Genomic DNA, 12,100 nt, shown 5'->3' with positions numbered 1-12,100 from the left:
GACTTCCGCCTCAGGCCCCAGCCCCCGAGGCGCGCACCCGCCCGGTCGCCATGGAGACGCGTAGCCGCGCCGTCCAACTCCCACCTCAGGCCCCGGACCGCACCTGATCGCGGTGGCCGCGGAGGACAGCAGCATTTGGGGGCCGGGCGGGAGAAGCGTTCGTGCATCCGTGGAACCAAACTGAGGTGGTTCTGGGACGGCGCGTTCACCGGGGGCCGACAACGGGGGCGGGGCGGGTGGGGGCCTGGGGCGGGAGCTGCGGGGCTGGAACCGCCCGGCAGGGGGACGGGGGTAGGAGGACCGGGAGCCATATAGGACCGGCAGAGGGGCGAGGTCTACGGGGCGGGGGCAGAGGGTCCAGGACAGCCGGGAACCGGCAGGGGGACTCGGGTAGGAGGTCCGGGGCAGCGGGTGACAGGCAGGGAGGCGAGGGTCACGGGCAGCAGGGGACCGGGGGACCGGCGCGGGGGTGGAGGGTTGCGTCCTGGGGCCCGTGCTCCCGCCCTGGGGTCTGAGTCTCTCTTCCACCACCCGAGCCTTTGGGCCCTGGTGGGAGGCGGCGGGGTTGAGAGGGTCCGCGGGTCCCCACCCCTGCCACGCAGATGCCCCAGGGTGCAGGTGTGCAATGGTGGGACCCGAGTCTGCACTAGGAAGGTACACAGCTGAAAAAGCGGTCACCTGTGGGAGGTTAGTTGCAGATAATTTTTTGTTTTGTTTTTACTTTGTTTTTTTCTCTGCATTCCACGTATTCTTGTTGATCTAGGTGACTTTCGAAATGATGGAGAATAAACATTTTTATTGAGGTATAAGCTACACACTGCAAAACGTGCACTTCAATGAGTTTTGACAAATGCATACCCCCAGGTAATGTCTACCATAGTCAATTACAGAACATTTCCATCAGAGGCAGCCACTCTTCTGATTCCAATATCGCCATATCTTAGTTTTGTCTGTTCTAGAATATCACACAGAGTTGTGCAAAATATACCTTCGTGATGGCTTCTTTCCTTTAACATGATGTCTCTGAGATTCAGTCACATTGCACGTATCCGTAACTGGTTCCTTTTTATTGCCGAGCAGTGCGCCATGGAAAACACGTCACATTCCTTCATTTATTCGCACTTTGGACACTGGGGTCATGTCTAAGTTTTGGCTAGTATGAATAAAGCTATTTTTTTTTTTTTTTTTTTTTTTTTGAGACGGAGTCTCGCTCTGTCCCCCAGGCTGGAGTGCAGTGGCCGGATCTCAGCTCACTGCAAGCTCCGCCTCCCGGGTTCCCGCCATTCTCCTGCCTCAGCCTCCCGAGTAGCTGGGACTACAGGCGCCTGCCACATCGCCCGGCTAGTTTTTTGTATTTTTTTAGTAGAGACGGGGTTTCACCGTGTTAGCCAGGATGGTCTCGATCTCCTGACCTCGTGATCCGCCCGCCTCGGCCTCCCAAAGTGCTGGGATTACAGGCTTGAGCCACCGTGCCCGGCCTGAATAAAGCTATCTTGAAAGGTCTTTTTGTAGGCATATTTTTTCTTCCTCTTAGGTGATTACCCAGAAGTGAGATTTCTGGGTCCGGGGTAGGTGGGTATGGAACATTATTTAAACATACTAAGTGGTCGAGCACAGTGACTCACGCCTGTAATCCCAACACTTTGGAAGGCCGGGGCAGGCCGATCACCAGAGGTCAGGAGTTCAGGACCAGCCTGGCCAACGTGGCGAAACCTCGTCTGTACTAAAAATACAAAAATTAGCTGGGCTTGGGGGCGTACACCTGTAATCCCAGCTACTCGGGAGGCTGAAGCAGAATTGCTTGAACCCTGGAGGCAGAGGTTGCAGTGAGCTGAGATTGCGCCACTGCACTCCAGCCTGGGCGATAGAGCACGACTGCATCTCAAAACAACAACAACAAAGATGGTAAGCATTTCACGCTTCTGCCAGTGATGTATGAGGTCCAGCTGCTCTGCATCTCTGTCAACACTGGGTATTGTTGGTCTTTGATGGCAGCAGGACTTGTGGGTACAAAATGGTGTCTCAATGCCGTTTATTTGCCCTCAGGAGGGAGTCGCCAGTTCTTGCAGTAAGAAACCACTGGCGTGCACAGAATGGAGAGGCCCAAGGTGATGTGCACAGGCACATCTACCAGCAGCATCTACACAAGTGGCAGTTGGAACAGTGTAGATTTCAGCACCGGATCTCGTGGTCAGGACTGTGTGGGTGCCATGAGTTCAGAGAGTGGGAGCCATGTCCTGGATTAGTCACAGTGGGCTGCCTGGAAGAGGTGGACCATGAAGATTGAGAAGCTGAGAAGGAGGAGAGGAAAAGGGAAGGCAGTCTTGGAAGGGGCACAGTTGGGGCCAACATCTGGCATTGGGTAACCAGTGGAAGCTGAACTTGCAGTTTTCTCTTTGTAAAGCCAGTAGTCAGAGTGCTGCCTCATCAACCAGGCCCATCCAGACTCTGGGAGGTCTGGGGCTACCTCCACCCCTAGAGCAAGGCCCCAGTTCCTAGAGCTCAGATCAGAGGCGTGGCCCTTGCAAGGACAGGGTAGCTGCTGCCCCACAGCACGCACAGCAGCCTCGCCTCTCCCTGCAATCTCAGGGCTCGCGGTGGCCAACTCACAGCGGGGCCAAAGCTCGCTCGCAGTGGCGGGATCTGGCAATGGAGTGGGGAATGGTGTGGAACCTGCAGCTGCAAATTGAAAACATTCTATTTTCCCATCTAAAACATTTAGATAATTTGTTTTTCTTCTAGAACTGCCAGCAGTCCATTAATTTTCAGTTATAGTAATGTGATCATCTCTGTGCTTTCCTCCCTGAGGCTCTTGAAGGTCTTGATGTGAATAAAATCAAACAATAATACAAAAACAGTGAAAATGAGAACTTCTGAGTAAATGGCTGTGCAGAGCTGCCTGGGCCACAGGCAGGTGAGCAGGAATGAAGCTGCTGTGAACCAGGCAGGAGTCCAGGTCACCTGTGAAGTTGTGGGACCTGCGGCAGAGCACTGCCTTTCCCTGGACTCAGGTCACCCATCTGTGGAACCAGGTCCCTGGACCCAGGTCACCCATCTGTGGAACCAGGTCCCTGGACCCAGGTCACCCATCTGTGGAACAAGGTCCCTAGACCCAGGTCACCCATCTGTGGAACAAGGCCTCCAATTTCCCTTTCAAGCCTACACTGGCTGAGCACTTGCCAGAATCGCAGCCCTGGGCTCGATGAGGAAGAGCACATTTAATCCACACAGCCATGCACTCTGATATGAACCCATTGTTCAGACGAGGAAACTGGGGCACAGTACAATTCAATAATTTGCCCAAAGTGAAAAAGATGGTAAGTGGTGGAGCGAAGCTTTGCATCCAGAAGTCTGTAATGCCCTTTTTGGAACAGAAGGAGGAGGGTGTGTGGAGCCAGCTGTCCCCTGGGCCAGGGCCAGGCGTGCCTGTGATGGGGAGACACAGCGTCAGTTCCGGGGTGAGGACCACGGAGGTTTCGTTCCAAACACAAGGAACAGAGAAAGTGGGCAGGGCCTTGAGCACAGGTCCTCTGTGACCCTGTGTGGGCCTCACAGCCAGTCAGCCTTGTCCACAGCGTCCAGCCAGCTCCCAGCAGGGTGGCAGAGCCTGAAGAGCAGCTAGAGCTACCCAAGGCTGGGGTGTGTGCACACATGTATGTGCAGTATGTGTATACGTGCATGTACATTGTGTGTGTGTGCATTTCTGTGCATGGGTACTGCATGTATGGGTACATGCCTTCAGGCTCATCAGCTTAGGGTCACCATACTGGGTCAGTTATGGGGCATCCCCAAGGGCAGCCGCCTTCCTAGGGGTTCCTTGCAAGGCAGGTCCTGCCGCATCCACACGTTGCATAGCTGCCAAGGCTGGGGCTCATGCTATGGAGAGACACGCCCAAAGTCCCACAGTGGGTGGCAGCAGCACACAGATGGGGCCCCAGGCCACCCCCACCCCAAAGGCCCCGGGCCAGCCTTGCTGGAATGCCTCCAGCATAGCCAGAGGGTCGGGGCCCCCAGGCACCATGTCCCTTCCTGCCTGATCCGCCCTCCATGGGGCCCCTGCGCGGCCAAAGCACCTCCCACTCCAGCAATTTGTGCAGCTCTTAGGAAGCCCCGCTGTCTGCATCTAAGGAGTGGCTGGTAGCCTCCTGCATGGCAGGACCAATGGGATCTCGAAATGACTTTTGGTCTTGTCAACTGTCCAGGGCTCCAGGCCCCCATGAGAGGCGCATCTGGCCTTAGTGTCACCAGAGCCCTTAGTCTCCCCCGGACTCTGAGCTCACCTTGAAAACTGAGGCTCAGCCCAGCAGACATGGCCATGTGTCCGGCTGAGAGCCCCTCCCAGCTCAGCTCCTCCCATCCTGCATCCCACCCGCCTTTCTCCAGGGAGCACACCTGAATGTTGGTGTTCCTCTAAATTCCCATGTAGAAATCCTAACCGCCAACGTGATGGTTTCAGGAGATGAGGCCTTTGGGAGGTGATGAGGTCTCGAAGGCAGAGCCCTCATGAATGGGATGAGTGCCCTCATAAAAGGGACCCCAGAGAGACCCGACCCCTTTTCCCATGCAAGGACATGGAGAGGAGGTGCCAGCTCTTAGACAGCAGCCCCTCATCCAGCCCAGAATATTCCCATGCCTTGATCTTGAGCTTCCAGCCTCCAGAACGGTGAGAAATGAATTTCTGTTGTTTATAAGCCACACAGTCTAGTGGATTTTGTTACAGCAGCCCGAGCAGATTAAAACAAGCACCTCCCAAAGAATCACTGGCACAGCAATCCCTGTCTTCAGCCTCCAGGGAACCTGACCTCCGACAGCAGCCCTCCCAGCTGGCATTTCGGCTGCCGTGTGCTGTGATGGGTGCCAGCACCTCTTAGTGGGGCTGAAGGGGAGGGGCCAGCAGCATAGCAAAGGGGAAATCCTCCTGGATCGTCGCCTTTCTCTCTCCAGACCTCTCTCCATCACCAGCGTCAACCTGCAAGTCAGGTCACCTTCAGCCAAAGCCACCCTCGCTGGGCTGCTCCATGCTCAGGCTGCTCCGTGCTCAGAGCTCCACGCTGCCTGGTACAGTCCCCGGAAGTTCTCCTGCCCAGAAGTTCCTTCTTTCTGCCCAGACCTCACTCAGCACCGTCATCCTAGGAATAAAATCCCAGGAATAAAGTCGTCATTCCAGGCCTCCCAGGAACTTGGGTTCTGGTCTTGTCTCTGCCCCACCCTCTCGTGCAGCTGCTGAGGGCCTCCAACCCCTGCTCACTCACCCACGCCCTCTGCACCCTCCACCTGAGAGAATCCTGGTCACTCCCCTGGCCCTGCCCTGCCCTGTTGTCTGGGAGTGGCTGCAGGGCTGGCTCGTCCCCTCACCCCCTCCCTGTCTCTTGGTGTGTCTGGCCAGGGCTCACACAGAGGCAGCTCCAGGGAAATTCCTGTGGCTCAACTGCTGGGTCCTGCATTGCCACCATGATCACAGCTAGCTTGAGCGGTGACAGGTGGGAAGAAGTGAGGCAGGGGAGCTGCCTCGCAGGAGGGGCTTTCAGGAAGGAGGGATCCTACAACCCCAGGGCACCATGGGGGGCCCTCGGAGGCTTGAAAGCCCCTTTGGTGCTGGGCAGGACCTCCAGAGGGAGCACAGCCAGCAGTTTGGGGTGGACCTGCCCAGATTTTGTTTTCTGCATAAACAGGCACAAGGCGTGGGCTTCCCTGCACTCACACCTCGATTGGTGGCTTTCTTGCGTCTCCTCTATAGCAGAGGCTCGTTCTTCTTACACTGGCGTCTCTTACCTTCTCTAACTGGCCTCTGATTGGAAGACAGAGTTCTCCTGTCACAATCATCATTACTTTGTTTTACCATCGATGTTGCACTGGACATATTTGTACGGTGACCTCTCTCTGTTTGTGCAAGTATTTCCACAGCATAGACCTCTAGAGGTGGAAGTGCCAGGTAAGTTCTGGGAGATTCCACTAAATTGTCCTCCAAACCCCTGTGCCAGATGTGCTGATGGGAGTCTGCCTGTTCATTGCATTCCCTCCCGGGCTTCCATTACCAAGGGGGCTGTCTCCGCCAGGCTCTAAGCACTCGCGTTACCACTGCTGTTTAATTTTCATCGTCTTAATGGTGATGAGGCCAAGCAAACACACCCTGGCCATGGCGTGTCCTGTGGATGCCTGTGTTTTTCTCTGCCCATTTTTGTCTCCTGTGGATCACCTTCCACCACCAGGTCCTTCTGAAACGGCTTTATCCTGTGTCTGGAGAGAAGTACATGGGGGTTGGCCCGGGGTTGGCCCAGGGTTGGCCATGATGATGCCTCCTTGGTCCTGGAGAGAAGCGCGTAGGGTTGACCCGGGGCTGCCCACAACGGTGCTGCCTTGGTCCTGGCTTCTGACCCACTGCATGGTGGGACTACACGTGGCTGGTTCCAGCCCTGTCTGACCCCGCCCCGCTGCTGCCTGTGCATGGCGTCCGGGAAGAACTGGGGCCCAGGACAGAAGGAAATGGGAGGAATGTCAGGGTGTGTGCATCGCCCAGAAGTACAAATGTTGCTCGACAATTCTGAGCTGCTCTGTCCTGAGCTCCAAGAAACTCGCAGCTGTGCTGAATTATGCGTGGCCACGGCGGCTAAGGAGTCACAGTTAAAAATGTGCTGAGACAGGGCCAGCTCCTCAGATTGCAGAACTGACAGCTCAGATCCTGGGGCTGTGACAGCTGGACCCCACAGGGTCCTCCTGCTTTGGCCCCTCCCATGCGCATCTTAGCCAGGAATCTTCCCAGATTCTAGTTGCTAGAGGCAAAAATCTCAACCCCAAATGGCTTAGCAAAGGGAATGTATTGATTTGTGTGATGAAAAGTCTAACAAAGTTCAATTTCAGGTGTGACTTGATCCAGCAGCTCAACACTATTGCTGAGCGCTCTGTGTGCATGTGCAGTTCCATCTTCATCCTGAGATCCCAAGATGCTTCTGGCAGCTTCTAAGGCTGCAAGCTTCATGATTCGCCTCCAGCAAGACAAAGTAACCTCGAACCAGCATCCCAGCCAAAAGCTCACGCTCCACCCTGATGGGCCTAGCTGGGGTCGTGTGTCCATGTCCAAACAATCACTGACCAGGAGGATAGAATGTGCTGACTGGGTGCCCTGGGCTCCAAGCTCCAGCCCTGAGGCCCATGTGGACTCAGTTTCCCCAGACTGTGAGGACCCCTAGCAGAAGACCAAGGTATTGGGCACAGAGGGCAAGGTATTGAGAGCCTTGCCTCAAACAGGTGCTGTGTGGCTGCGCTTCCATGCTCCCGAGGGACCGGGAGACTCTTCCTCTGCGATGGGAGTTGTTCCCACATGTGTTCCCAGGCCCAGCTGGCTTCCGACAGCCAAAGCGGTACCAACGCTGGTGACCGACTGGTGGGCATTACCAGCTTCCCAAACTGGGCTGCTTCTCTTCTGCAGGACCGGGCAGTGTGAGGGTCAGGGCAGGGACAGTGGGGGGAGAGAAGGGACTGGGCTGCGGGGCACTGAGACATCTCCCCACCCAACCCCTGCCCAGGAAAGGGGGGCGGGGCTTGTGCAGAGGCAGATAAACTCTTGACCTGACCAGCAGTTTAAAATATTGTTTCAGGCCGGGTGCCGTGGCTCACACCTGCAATCCCAGCACTTTGGGAGGCCGAGGTGGGCAGATCACCTGAGGTCAGGAGTTCGAGACCAGCTTGACCAACATGGTGAGACCCTGTCTCTACCAGAAATACAAAAATTAGCCAGGTGTGGTGGTGGGCGCCCGTAATTCCAGCTACTCAGGAGGCTGAGGCAGAATCACTTGAACCCGGGAGGTGGAGGTTGCAGTGAGCCAAGATGACGCCAATGCCAATGCCTGGGTGACAGAGCGAGACTTCATCTAGAATAAAAAATAAAAAAACATTGTTTCAATATTAAAACAAGCTTAAGTACATTACAAAGTGTAATTCAAGTGCATTTTAAGGATGAAACGGGAGCTCTTGGTGAAATCCCAAGTTCACAGCAGGCGGCTCTGGCTGGGCCAGGTCTCAGAAATAAGATCTGTTTCTTTAGAGACTTTGAGGAATGCTCACTGGGTCCCCAACTCACTGTTTTGAGATGACTTTGTTAATTAGTCATCCAACACCGCCAGTGTTGATTCACTGAACGCTGACATTTCTGAGCCTCTGCTGGGTTCCAGGTTCTGCGCTGGGAGCATGTTGTGGGGGCAGGCACAACTCAGAGTGTCCCCCTTCGAGGGATGACCAGACGGACGGCAGTGAGCGCCACGAAGAGCAGGCGAGTGGGCCCCGATGTAGGCCTTGGCCCTGCCCCGGGTGCTGCGGGGTAGTGAGGAAGCAAGGGCCAGGCAGCAGGAAGGCTGGGTGTGTTTCTGAGCCTGGAGAAGCCACGTGCCTCCTCTCGTGTGCTGGAGACACAGGGACAGCTAGGCGTGTGCCTGGCCCCGGAGTCCCCGAGCAGCACAGTCTAGAAGGCTCACAGCTGCCGTCCCCACGACAGCCAGCAGCCGAAGCAACCAGAAAATGCACAGGGGCATGGCAAGCGGACGGCCACGTGTCCACATCACTAAGGACCGCACAGCCACGCAAACAAGTACACCACTGCCACCAGGACACAGACGAGTCTCATGCCACACTGGACGCGGTCTGGGCTGTGCCATCCACTTACATGGACCCCCCAGAACAGGCGAGACCCACCAGTGCTGGGCAGGGGCCGACAACTGCTCCCGTCAAAGAAAACTGAAAGCAGAGGCCATTGGTTTGGACGGAGCTCCTGCAGGAGGCCCAACAGGCAAAACCAAAATGGAGTCACTCATGCTGCGGTTCCTAAGATCTGTATCTGACCACCCCCACCCTTTCCAGAAACCAGGGAGAGATAGCAGCCGAATCCCCAAACAGCCACCAGAAGCCAACAAGAAGCCGACATGATAAGGAAGTCACCTCTGCTTTAACCCTTTTTTTTTTTTTTTTTTGAGACGGAGTCTCACTCTGTCCCCAGGCTGGAGTACAGCGGCGTGATCTTGGCTCACTGCAAGCTCCGCGTCCCGGGTCCAAGTGATTCTGCCTCAGCCTCCTGAGTAGCTGGGACTACAGGTGTGCACCACCACGCCTGGCTAATTTTTGTATTTTTAGTAGAGACAGGGTTTCACCACGTTGGCCAGGACAGTCTGGCCTCGTGATCTGCCCGCCTCAGCCTCCCAAAGTGCTGGGATTACAGGTGTGAGCCAACATACCCAGCCTTTTTTTTTTTTTTTTCTTTTGAGATAGAGTCTCGCTCTGTCGCCCAGGCTAGAGTGCAGTGGTTCAATCTCAGCTCACTACAACCTCCACCTCCCAGGTTCAGGCAGTTCTCCTGCCTCGGTCTGCTGAGTAGCTGGGATTACAGGTATGCATCACCACACCCGGCTGATTTTTGTATTTTTGGTAGAAACAGGGTTTCATCATGTTGGCCAGGTGGTTTCGAACCACTGACTTCCAGTGATCTGCCTGCCTCGGCCTTCCAAAGTGCTGGGATCACAGGTGTGGACTTTAATCCTCTGCTTTAACCTTTTTTTTTTTTTTTTTTGAGACGGAGTCTCACTCTGTCCCCAGGCTGGAGTACAGCGGCGTGATCTTGGCTCACTGCAAGCTCCGCGTCCCGGGTCCAAGTGATTCTGCCTCAGCCTCCTGAGTAGCTGGGACTACAGGTGTGCACCACCACGCCTGGCTAATTTTTGTATTTTTAGTAGAGACAGGGTTTCACCACGTTGGCCAGGACAGTCTGGCCTCGTGATCTGCCCGCCTCAGCCTCCCAAAGTGCTGGGATTACAGGTGTGAGCCAACATACCCAGCCTTTTTTTTTTTTTTTTCTTTTGAGATAGAGTCTCGCTCTGTCGCCCAGGCTAGAGTGCAGTGGTTCAATCTCAGCTCACTACAACCTCCACCTCCCAGGTTCAGGCAGTTCTCCTGCCTCGGTCTGCTGAGTAGCTGGGATTACAGGTATGCATCACCACACCCGGCTGATTTTTGTATTTTTGGTAGAAACAGGGTTTCATCATGTTGGCCAGGTTGGTTTCGAACCACTGACTTCCAGTGATCTGCCTGCCTCGGCCTTCCAAAGTGCTGGGATCACAGGTGTGGACTTTAATCCTCTGCTTTAACCTTTACAGGAAAAGTAACTTTGAAGTGACCAGCACACCTTTGGTTTCTGTCTGCTTTCCTTGGGCCTCTTCTGTCTGTGAAACCGACCTCCCCTCAGCTCATTAGAGCATTCGTTGTGTTTTATGGAAAGAGGTGTTGCCCGACTCTAGAGTTGCAAATAAAACCCAACTCAGATCTTGAAACTAAATGTGTTGTTGTTTTGTCTCTGATACTCCTTCTGGGGGGGAAGCACTGACTGGGGGCCAGCAGGAGGGTCTGTGTGTGGCCCCGTGGGTGACTAGTGACGAGGTGCAGCTTACTTCCTGCACACAGGTGTCTCCTGCTGAGGGCCCCCACCTGTCTGCAGGTGCGTCCTCTCTGCACCTGTAGTCCTTGCATCCTCTCTCTGCACCTGCAGTCCAGGCGTCCTGTGCCGTTCACTCCCACACCGAGGTGAGGAGGCGCTGCCAGAGCCCCAGCCCTGGGGACTGGGAGTCCCAGGACCTGGAGTGAAACTCAGTCCTTCCACTTCTGAGCTGTGGGGTCACTCAGCACGTCCCCACCCCCATCTCCCGTGGGTCACTCAGAGCGTCCCCATCTCCCGTGGGTCACTCACCATGTCCCCACCCCCATCTCCCGTGGGTCACTCACCGTGTCCCCACCCCCATCTCCCGTGGGTCACTCACCGTGTCCCCACCCCCATCTCCCGTGGGTCACTCACCGTGTCCCCACCCCCATCTCCCGTGGGTCACTCACCGTGTCCCCACCCCCATCTCCCGTGGGTCGCTCAGCGTGTCCCCATCTCCCGTGGGTCGCTCGCCGTGTCCCCATCTCCCGTGGGTCGCTCACCGTGTCCCCACCCCCATCTCCCGTGGGTCGCTCGCCGTGTCCCCATCTCCCGTGGGTTAGTCGCTCGCCGTGTCCCCATCTCCCGTGGGTCGCTCGCCGTGTCCCCATCTCCCGTGGGTCGCTCGCCGTGTCCCCATCTCCCGTGGGTTAGTCGCTCGGCGTGTCCCCATCTCCCGTGGGTTAGTCGCTCGGCGTGTCCCCATCTCCCGTGGGTCGCTCAGCGTGTCCCCACCCCCATCTCCGTGGGTCGCTCAGCGTGTCCCCATCTCCCGTGGGTAGTCGCTCGGCGTGTCCCCATCTCCGTGGGTCGCTCAGCGTGTCCCCATCTCCCGTGGTTAGTCGCTCGGCGTGTCCCCATCTCCCGTGGGTCGCTCAGCGTGTCCCCATCTCCCGTGGGTTAGTCGCTCGGCGTGTCCCCATCTCCCGTGGGTCGCTCGGCGTGTCCCCATCTCCCGTGGGTCGCTCGGCGTGTCCCCATCTCCCGTGGGTTAGTCGCTCGGCGTGTCCCCATCTCCCGTGGGTCGCTCGCCGTGTCCCCATCTCCCGTGGGTCGCTCGGCGTGTCCCCACCCCATCTCCCGGGGTCGCTCGGCGTGTCCCCACCCCATCTCCCGTGGGTCACTCACCATGTCCCCACCCCCATCTCCCGTGGGTCACTCACCGTGTCCCCACCCCATCTCCGTGGGTCGCTCAGCGTGTCCCCATCTCCCGTGGGTCGCTCAGCGTGTCCCCATCTCCCGTGGGTTAGTCGCTCGCCGTGTCCCCATCTCCGTGGGTCGCTCGGCGTGTCCCCATCTCCCGTGGGTCGCTCGGCGTGTCCCCATCTCCCGTGGGTCACTCACCGTGTCCCCACCCCATCTCCCGTGGGTCGCTCGCCGTGTCCCCATCTCCCGTGGGTTAGTCGCTCGCGTGTCCCCATCTCCCGTGGGTTAGTCGCTCGGCGTGTCCCCATCTCCCGTGGGTCGCTCAGCGTGTCCCCACCCCCATCTCCCGTGGGTCGCTCAGCGTGTCCCCATCTCCCGTGGGTTAGTCGCTCGGCGTGTCCCCATCTCCCGTGGGTCGCTCGGCGTGTCCCCATCTCCCGTGGGTCGCTCGGCGTGTCCCCACCCCCATCTCCCGTGGGTCGCTCGGCGTGTCCCCATCTC

General features: G+C 56.9%; 1 long non-coding RNA gene across 3 annotated transcripts; it reads left to right on the top strand.

Moving 5' to 3' along the window:
* Positions 1 to 24: 24 nt before the first annotated feature.
* LOC117069103 lies at positions 25 to 10,264 on the top strand. Of its 3 annotated transcripts, XR_004431370.1 has the most exons (9): positions 25 to 185; positions 2,047 to 2,190; positions 2,809 to 3,011; positions 3,082 to 3,317; positions 4,945 to 5,058; positions 5,387 to 5,480; positions 5,738 to 5,932; positions 6,859 to 7,381; positions 10,137 to 10,264. It is a non-coding gene; the product is annotated as an uncharacterized LOC117069103 (long non-coding RNA). The 3 variants fall into 3 exon arrangements; XR_004431369.1 differs by having other exon boundaries at positions 5,387 to 5,932; XR_004431368.1 differs by lacking the exons at positions 5,387 to 5,480; positions 5,738 to 5,932; positions 6,859 to 7,381; positions 10,137 to 10,264 and having other exon boundaries at positions 4,945 to 5,376.
* Positions 10,265 to 12,100: the final 1,836 nt, after the last annotated feature.

Source organism: Trachypithecus francoisi, unplaced genomic scaffold (assembly GCF_009764315.1).
Source record: "Trachypithecus francoisi isolate TF-2019V2 unplaced genomic scaffold, Tfra_2.0 Lachesis_group21, whole genome shotgun sequence".
NCBI lineage: Eukaryota > Metazoa > Chordata > Mammalia > Primates > Cercopithecidae > Trachypithecus > Trachypithecus francoisi.
This window is presented reverse-complemented; position numbering and strand designations above follow the sequence as displayed.